Source organism: Acanthisitta chloris, unplaced genomic scaffold (assembly GCF_000695815.1).
Source record: "Acanthisitta chloris isolate BGI_N310 unplaced genomic scaffold, ASM69581v1 scaffold17624, whole genome shotgun sequence".
Taxonomy (NCBI): domain Eukaryota; kingdom Metazoa; phylum Chordata; class Aves; order Passeriformes; family Acanthisittidae; genus Acanthisitta; species Acanthisitta chloris.
The window spans coordinates 32910-42652 of NW_008667816.1; positions in this window are offsets into that span (position 1 = coordinate 32910).

Sequence of the window (9743 nt, forward strand, 5' to 3'; positions counted from 1 at the left end):
AACCCATCTACAAGGATATCCAAACCAACAACAGACTTGATACAGAAGAACTTTTACACGAAACACTAAAAAATGCAGAAAGCCTTTTGCAGAATATCTCTGCACAGCCAAAGGAAATACCTATGTATTCCGAAAATTACAAACCAAAGTGGAGCATCAAAGACAACCAAAAAAAATTTGAGCATTCTCTCTCCACCATGGTAAAGAATGGAAGATGTTAAAGTTGAATAACAAAGTACTGAGAACAAAGTTCTTAAACACGTTTTTGGACAATCAAGTTGCACATAAATATTCGCTTTCTTCTTTTAAGGGCAGTAATAGCAACAAGAGCAGACTCCACTGATACATGAGTGGGTGTAGCTCAAATACACACCATTTATCCTGGACCATAGGAGGCTACAGGATATCACAAAGAACTGAGCTGTTGTAGAATTCAGATATTTTCAATGCTTCAGATTTCACAGCACTAGTATTGAACTGATTTTTAAAATAATCTACTACAGTGTTTTCCCCCTTGTTTCTAAAAAATGTATCTGTGCTACAATTTCTGTGCTATATTGGACTTTTAGCACATTACTTTGACCTGAAGAAGCAAATTTCATTTACAGAAGACATGCATACTTAAAAAAAGCAAAGACAGACACAGGAACATATATTTTTTTAGTGCAAAACATTTCAGCAGAAGAGTAATTTTTTGCTGCAAAATATTTTAAAGTAAGATTTTACTGAGTGATATGATCAGATGCATTTCACGTGAGGGAACAGCAGCAGAGCTGCACAGAAGCTTTCTAACTGTACCAAAGCAGTACACAGTTAACCACAATGGGAGAGAAAGGAAGGGAGTTACCCTATGTAACCCGAACAGAAACCAAGCAGCAAGGGGGACTCAACCCTTTCAGAATTAAATCGTTAGAAAGAAAGGAACTAACACCTTCAGAATAATAAAACATGTATTAAAACAACCTTCTTCACTCAAGCATACAGCTTTGTGAGCAGGTCCAGCAGTTTCAGCCTAGTGTACCTTAGTTCATATCCCATTTGCATGATCCTTGTTAATAGCACATTGACATCTCCCTGTGCTGCTGTAACAAAACATTCTCAACTCTAGTGTCCCTAGTAAAGCAAACAAATAAGGAATAAAACCACTGTAAACATTGGCTTGCAGACATTCTTTGAACTGACACCTACTCTCTAAAAAAACCACTTCAGCACTTCAGTGCCTAATATTGCTTTGCAGGTCATTTGCCTTCCAAAATATTTTAGAATACAAATATATGGAATCTACTTCCCATTCCACACTTCATGTAGTACCAGAACTAATAATGAAGCTGTAGTTACCAGATCATTAAAACAACTCTGAGTATTTTAACAAATATTACAAAGAAGTTGAATATATGCTTGAAGAAAGTCAAATCACACAAAGTACCTTTCTAACAGAACACAAACAAAATCAAGGAATATTAGCATGGATAGCCTGTACATATACACCAAATAAGAAGGACTGGTACTGATTACTATGTGATCATGAAAAACGATGGACAGAAGTGACAATTTTTAGCCATGGAAATGACAAATACACTAAGCTGCAGTGACCACAGAAGCTAAATTTCTTCTGTTAAATACTGTCCAAAAAGACTCATTTGTGCATGACACCATACAATCAGTACTGACCAAGAATGATAAACTGACCCAAATTCATACCACAATGCTGTTTGGAAAAAGTAAAGCTGAACTGTGATACACACCAAGTGTATCCTCTTCAAGCACAGTCAAAGAAAACAAATGCAAAACACCCCAAACCAAAAAACAAAGAACATCACTGGTGCATTAGACTGCAAGTCCAACACGAGGAAGTAGTGTATTTTGCCCCAAATATTTGGCCATTATGAACTTCATTTTATAAAAAGAGACCACACGCTAGAATGCAACTGAATCCACCATCCTATAGAAGTCAATAAAGACTACATATTATTTATTAATGATGCAAAAGAATCAAGTGCTTAGGAGCATCAACTAAACCAACATGCTCTCTCTTTTCTCTGAACTCAATGTTCTTCTATTTACAGCAAATGCACTGACAAAGTCTGTAGGTCCCAGTAATGTAAAGAGCCATTTCTGGTAAAAGTTATGGCAGGAGGCCAATTTGTTTGCCACATTATTCCCTAATTGCAAAATCCTTTTCCATTTCTGAGGCAGTTTAAAAGAAGTATCAAATCAAATTATAACACTTGTGGTTTGAAAGTGTCTTAATATTGATTTCAGAGCTTCTATTCTGGATCTCATTCTAAAATACTTCAGACAAAATTCTTTCAGAAAGACCAACAGCTTATTTTCCAACAGAGCAGCAATGAAGCCATTAGGTTAAGCTGCTTTATGGTTGACCTCTGTGGCTCAGATGAATTACCACTTCTGTCTCTCTCAGATGTAATTGCTGGCTAAGAACAATGTCCAACTTGAAGCGACTCATCTCGTACAAAGAGAAGGGTGGATGTAGAAATACACCATTACAGTGAGGAGAGACTACAATTACATTTTTGGGTTCATTAGAATCTTACCTTCTTCTCCTCTCCAAATTACTTCTTACAGTTACCACTTCAACATTTACCTCTTTACATGCTTTCACTTCTTAAAAAGATACATACTAAACTCAGTTATGTCATTGCATTGGAACATGGTATGGGAAAGATGTTTAGATGTTTTAATTTTTCAACTCTTTTTTTAAACCGCAGAGAAATATTTGAGGATGTATGCAAGGCAAGGTGGTTGGGTTATTCATCAGTGAAACCACAACTAGTTGCAAAAAAAGAAACTACTGTGGGTAAACAAAGCTATCTATGTAGAGAAATAAGAATATAGTTCAAGTCATCAGATGGACTTCTCATGGCCACAGTGATCTCCCTTACAGGCAGGATTTGCAGCCTGACTCATTTCACAGAGCACAATGTTCACTGAACATTATTAAGTCATTCTTCCTTGAGACAGAAAATCTGGATCCTGTCATACAGAAAGAAAATAGTGAGAAGCATTGCACTGTCTTTGGCTAATAAATGCACACAGCCTAAGATTCAGTGGCTAAAATACCCTGACACTGAGATTCTGCCATGGAGCTGTTTGGGGGCCTCCAAGCTTCAGCTTCCCTGCCTGTACAGGGCAAGCATCATGTCTGTGTGGCTGAGGCACACAGCCATACAGCACTGGGGTGCAGGATTGCTACAGCTTCATTCTTGCAAAACTGATTCCACAAGCCAGATTGTCAGATAGTAGCTGAGAAATTCATACTAGACACACCCAGATAAGCTCTGAAAGCATAAAACTGCAACACGATGATGACCTACAGCATGCTTTTAACTGCATAAACCAAATCAATTGGTTCAATGAAAAACTGCAAAACAGTTGATGCAGAAACTCTACATCATCTACACTGAGACGCATGAAAACAACTCAGGTAGGTACACTGCCTCACAATGTGTCTTCCCCACAGCACAGGCAGTTGCAGGCCAGTTTCCTAACAGGTTCTAAACTCACATGAATTCATATCTTCTACTTAAAGACACATTTTCCTTTAAACCATTCACAGTAAGGATTAAAACTTTTCACTAAAAAAATCAAAATGTTCCTGTTTAACTCTGGTCTTATGCTGTGCAGACATTTGCAAACACTGCCCAAGTTATGAATTTTGGTAGTATGCCCTTACTGTGCAAGATTCACCTTCAAGACACAAACCACTGTGGAGTTAACACCTCAGGTTCTCAGATCAGAATGTAACCCTGGAGCAGCACCAAGTCCAGGCTAGAAGACAAGTTCACACATACCATCACTTGAGGAAGGCTGTCCTGCCTCCAGCCCTAGAGGCAGCTCATACAGTGCTGCTTTGGGGGATCACTTCAACCTTCCCCATTGTGCAGGTCAGATATATATTTTGACATCTCAGTTCCTTCAAAAACAAGCCTGGTCACAGCTTAACGACTAGATTAAACAGAGTGGCAACTCTTCTCTATGGAGAAAGATTTTCCCTCTGCAGGCATATGACACATACATCCTGGCTGGCTCTCAGCAAGTTTACAAGAATCACCTAGCTGAAAATTCAGGTTTCAGCACAAGGTAGGCACCTGACTCGTCAGCATTATAAAGGCCAAGGCACTTCTGAATGCAAACAGCACAACAAACAAACACCCATAGATCGTTAGGGAATTTCTAAGATAATATTCCTTACATTCCTGGATTCAAGTGCATGGAGTTGGAGTTCAGCAAGGCAATGCTCAAGTCCCTTTGCCAGTCTGTCAGTGTGTAACACTGTAAGCAGTTAAACCTCAGCTCTCTACATGAACATTTGTGCAGCTTGTTTATGTGCACAATCATTTATTGTTCCCACAGCTATAACCACTTGAACAACTGGTTCTTCACTTCGGCTCTCTACACAATTCCAGCGATCATGTGCACATGTAACAACGCTAGTGCATAGGAGCTGCACAGCTTCTGTGCTTCTGCAGCAATGAGGAATGGAAGGCAATAAATGTAACTGTCTGAAACGAAGTTATTAATCTAATCTCCCAGTCAAACAATGTAACATCTGTGTATACACTTCATTTGGAAATGTCTATAACAAAGTAACAAACAGAATTTACTACCGGAAAAAAACCCCAACAGTAAGAAAACTCCCACTTTAGAGACAACTTTACAAACAAGGATTTCTTTTTATCCTGATAGCACATCAAGACTTCAACAGATACTAAAGTAAAATTCCTCTAAGTAGACTGTGAAACCTCTGCTACAACTGCCACATTTGAAATAATCAAAGCAGCAGTGTTATCAATAACTAGACCTCTCATGTTGTTTGTTTAGTAAATGTAATTATTTGGATTCCAACATGCCCACATACATTCTTCTTACAATTCATTAAATAAAGGACAAAAAGGCAGACATTGTGCATAATTCTGTACAAACACAGGAAGACATGTTTCCTGCCACAATGAGTTTACAGCAATTTAAAGCACAATGCAGTAAGGCAACAGAACGTAGGAGGCAAATGAAGGAAGAAATGACAAAAATAACAGCAACTACAAAACATCTCAGCATTCTCATGTTAAAATGGCTAATTGCTGATGGCGAATGGTCTTTCTGGGTACGAGTGTGCCTTGGTTTGCCACTTAAATAATTAGAGATTTTAGTTCAGTTTGACAGCCAAACTGCCAAATCTGGGCAATCTCCTTAGAATGAGCCTCCTAGACAACAGACATTACAGGGCACCTGCCTATGTATAATCACCAATACTATGTAGAATTATTACCTTACACTGCAAGCAAAACTAGGATGTATTTTGCTTGCAGAATTATTCCAATTGCTTTTAAGCCTAGACAGATAAAACCCATTATTTGAGCAGACTGCTCACATTCTATGAGGAGTGTTCCACTGACCATTTCAGGTCTGAAACAAGTATCATTCAGGATTCACTTATGTCAAAGTGTGATCACCTTCTGTTACTGAAAGGTTTCTGCTAAATCCATGCATGGGCTGCACCTGGCAATTATCAAATCTGCAGGAGCTTGTTGATGCATCTGAAAACTAATTTTGAGAAGAAAACCTCACACCCAAAACACCCAGCCACATAGGAAAAAACCCACCACAAACCCCCCACACCCCAGATTGGTTCACAGATGCAACTGGAAAATATCTCACCCACTCTGCAACCACAGGCTACGGCCAATACAACCAAGAGCTAAGGGGAAAATTTGCTTGAGGCATGACCTTAATTTAGCTGGAATCAATCATGACACAGAGGATATTATATGCCTAACAGAAGACCCAATTCTCACTCACAAACTGCTCCTGCCACAGCAGTACAAATGAATTTTGAAGTGGATGCAAATGGATCAGGTATGTTAAAAACATACTCTTGGCATGGATCCTCATCTGGAGAGCACTGCTATTGACTTCAAAGGAACTACATACTACCCTTTGGGTGTGCTTTTGGAGACTCTTCCTTTAGGCAACGAAAAAAGAAAGGCTCCTAAGCAGTTTAAAACATACAGAGATTAATTTCTTTCCTTCAAAACATAACAGACTATGTGTGGGATGCTGAAATGAATTTGGGGCATACATATCCTCAAAGGATTTACTGAGAGCGATTGAAATAACCACAAAAACAGAAGATACAAACATACAGAGAAAAGGGAATATAAAATAAAATCATGTTTTGGGGAATTTTCAGATTTTTTTTCAGAATAACCGTGTTTATATTTATTATTTGTCCCCACTTATGGACCAAATTCTTCAATGTCCTTCAACAGACACTCATTCTAAAGATATTTCTGCTGGGCAAAACTGGCTGTGTTAGTTTCTCTGCTCTTGTTCACAACTAGAAGTCATATTGCTGAAAATATTCTTTTACACATAACAATCCCTGTATGCGAAAATCTGAGTAAGGAGAACATGGAATTGGAAGCTTTTGCACTGTCTGTCTGAACAGTTCCTACACCACTACCACGTAACACCTACCTGTTTTTCTACCTCAGTGCTCATAAGAGCCACTCTGAGTTTGCTTTATAATCTCTTGTTTTTCTACTGAGTCACTTGTGCTTGTTTCCACCATTGGGTTCACCTTATGAGGAAGTTTTCCCTCTTTCCTCCTCACACACAGATTTCTTGCAAAAAGTAATGTACACAACAAGAGGAAACAGCTGGATTGGCACAGAAGGCCACGTATCCCAGGAAACTGGGACGGGGAATCCCAGAACACTTTGCACTGCAGTTTTCACCTGGAGGCAAATCCCTCCATGGGCAGGTTAGCTCTCAGCACAAGCAGGTCAACTGGAAAAGTGGACAAGGAAAGAAAAACTCGCAGTATAGGTCCTGACTCCTAAATCTTTCATCCATGAAGTACCAAAGAGTACTTTGTGTCATCACAGTATTTTCCAGTAGTAGGTACATTCAAGACTCATATATTATAAGCCATCACTGACACCCACATGCTTGAAGAACTGGCATTTGATTATTTATCAAGTCATATTAAAAGAAGATCAAGAATCCTCATGGCTTTCCTTCTTCACATAAAGAGGTGCTGCAGCTGCTGCAGAGATATTCCAAGCCTTTAATGGAAAGAGACAGGCTTCTATTAAAATAATCTGTTTTACTAAAAGGTATGAACATCCTCTTACAGACAAAGTGTAACGTTTTGAGGCTGAGGGAAGTCAGGGTTTGATATGGCCTGAACAATGGGATTAGTAAACGCCTACAAACAGATGTTATCATCATGCAAATTGAATTAGAATACTCACTCCTCTAACGAAATCAATTGACAGTAAGACTGTTAGTGAGAAGGTAGAAGGAAGTTAGAGTCTGGAAACAGCAGTACTACTTTGTTTTCCTTTTGTAGGAGAAGAAAGTAGATTAAAAGATGCACTTTAACTGAGCACACTAGTTAGTTCCTCACTCTGTAGCAACATAGATCAAATTTACTTTCTACACATCAAATCAGATTCAAACAAGTAGACATGAACCTGTCTGTTCAAATGTAAAATACAAATGATACTCACATCCTAATAACATCCACAAACAGAAGAACTAGAGTACCTAAAATCAGAGGGAAATTATGAGCACAGATCATAACTGACTGTAAGGTCTCCTTTATGTGCTCAGGTATGACGTGGTGTTATTTATTGGGGATTCTGCATTCTCATGAAGCCTCTGCCATACTGACTCCCCAGAAACAGGGCAGGTGTACAGCATCTTGGAGTCAAATCTGATATTTGCAAAAAGAAGTTGACATATCTCTGAGGTTAAAAGGCTCTGTAAGATGTGTTCAAGAGTGAAATCTTGTACTACTCTCATCTTCATCAGAAAAGAATCTCAGGTTAGACTGGGCCTGACCCATGCAAGCCACAATTAAGCCTCGCTGATTTCTTTCAACTTGCCACTGCAAACCATACAATAAGAGCACAGTAGTTTGCACGTTATTGCATTTGCTTTTGCAAATGAAATCTTTATCCAGGTCAACATCTTCTCCTGCCCACACCGAGGAAAAGGATTAAGAATGTGGCTCAAGCCTATACATGAAAATAAAGTGAAGCTGCTATTTTATATCAGCTTAGGATTTCACCTCCTTTCACAAGAAACAGTAATTCTGCACTTTTCCATGGTACCCAACTTCTCCAAACACTACACAGTGAGATGATAGAAATGTGGGAAGCAAAGGCAGTTGAAAGGCTGCTCTTCTGTCCCAGCTGTGAGGCTGTTTGAGCAAAGAATATATTTCAGTAAAATATCTACCTCACACATTAACTTCGCAATTTCCATTCTCTTGTAGTCTGTTGGGCACATAAGAATAGAGCTGGGACAGGGATTTCATGGAATGGTCCTGACAGCTGGAATAAACCAGACATTCCCAGACCAGCCAGAGCATGCAACAGACAGAAAACACTTTCATTTCAAGGTGTGTTCTGAAAAGTCTGGCATAAGAAGTACCCCATGCACAAGAATTCAGACCTGAAAAAATGTAAAAGACCTTCTGCCAATTGCTTAATGGAGTTCTGGATTTTCAAAGCCAGAAATGCTATTTTTTGTGCATGTGGACACAAAAGAGCTCAGGCCAACTAAAGGTACAAAAGAGTAACAAATGATTACCACTGCTTTTGTAAGTTTCATGTCAGGTAAAACTGTTCTTCTTCACATCAGCTGCAGTCAGATTTTCATTTAGTTCATTAAAATATCTTGTTTGGTCAGTTCTACCGCTATAATTTATTTTAAACATAGTGAAACCTTAACTAAAGAGGCAACCTGACATTAAGCAGCCACTTAAAAGCCTTTCCAGATTACCACTCCACTCTTTGTGGTGAGGGTTTGGGCACAGTAAAGTTTTGTGCCAAATTCCACTTTCTCTTCATTTCTCAGATCACTTCAATGCAAATTCCAAACCCAGGCAGCACCACCACAGACATGTTACCATCAGTGAGACTAGCTAAAACATGTTCTCCAGTTTGAGGTGGTCTCTTCAGCTAAGGTTGGGAAATGCCCCAAAGTTGTGATCACTGTTCTGGTTTTTAAACTCCACTTCAAAGTCAAAAAAAGCGCTGATTTTCCTCTCTTGCTGCTTAAGGCAAATTGAACTGGATACACATATGGTGTAAGTGCCAAACCCATTTAGAGTTGGAGGAACTTGCAAAACATACAGAGGCAGATTCTGTTGTTCTTACTCACTTTAAACAGTTCCAACTAAACTAATGGGACTTCTCAGCACAATTAAGAAAAGTAGGATCCAGTCCAAAAGGAATATGCGTTTCAGAGCTGAAGCGCACATTCTGCACAGAGCACAGTGGTCATCTGGGGAGGCTTTCAAGGGGCCCTTTAATGGACAGTTCCATCCATGAAAAAGCAGGAGGGCAATCTTATTTCAGGGTGGTTTTTTTAAACAGCAACCATGTGCCATACTGAAATTAATGATCTATCCAAAACGTTTGTTAGCCGAGGGGAAGAACCTTCAGCTCAAGATGTTCTGGAGAGCCAAACCAACCTAATGGAAAACGGCACTTTTGTATGAGGTTAATAAGAAATATTTGACTGCAAAATACAGGTCTCATTCACCAGCTACGTTTGTCACAGGCAGGAATTTCAGCAAGACGGGAGTGCAAGGTTTTTCCAGGCAAGGTTTATGTCACTATACCCATACGTACTTATAAATAAACCGAGAACTACACCGAGAACCGATCTCCTTCACACATCCGGTGTTTGAATCGGGAGCCGCAGCGGGA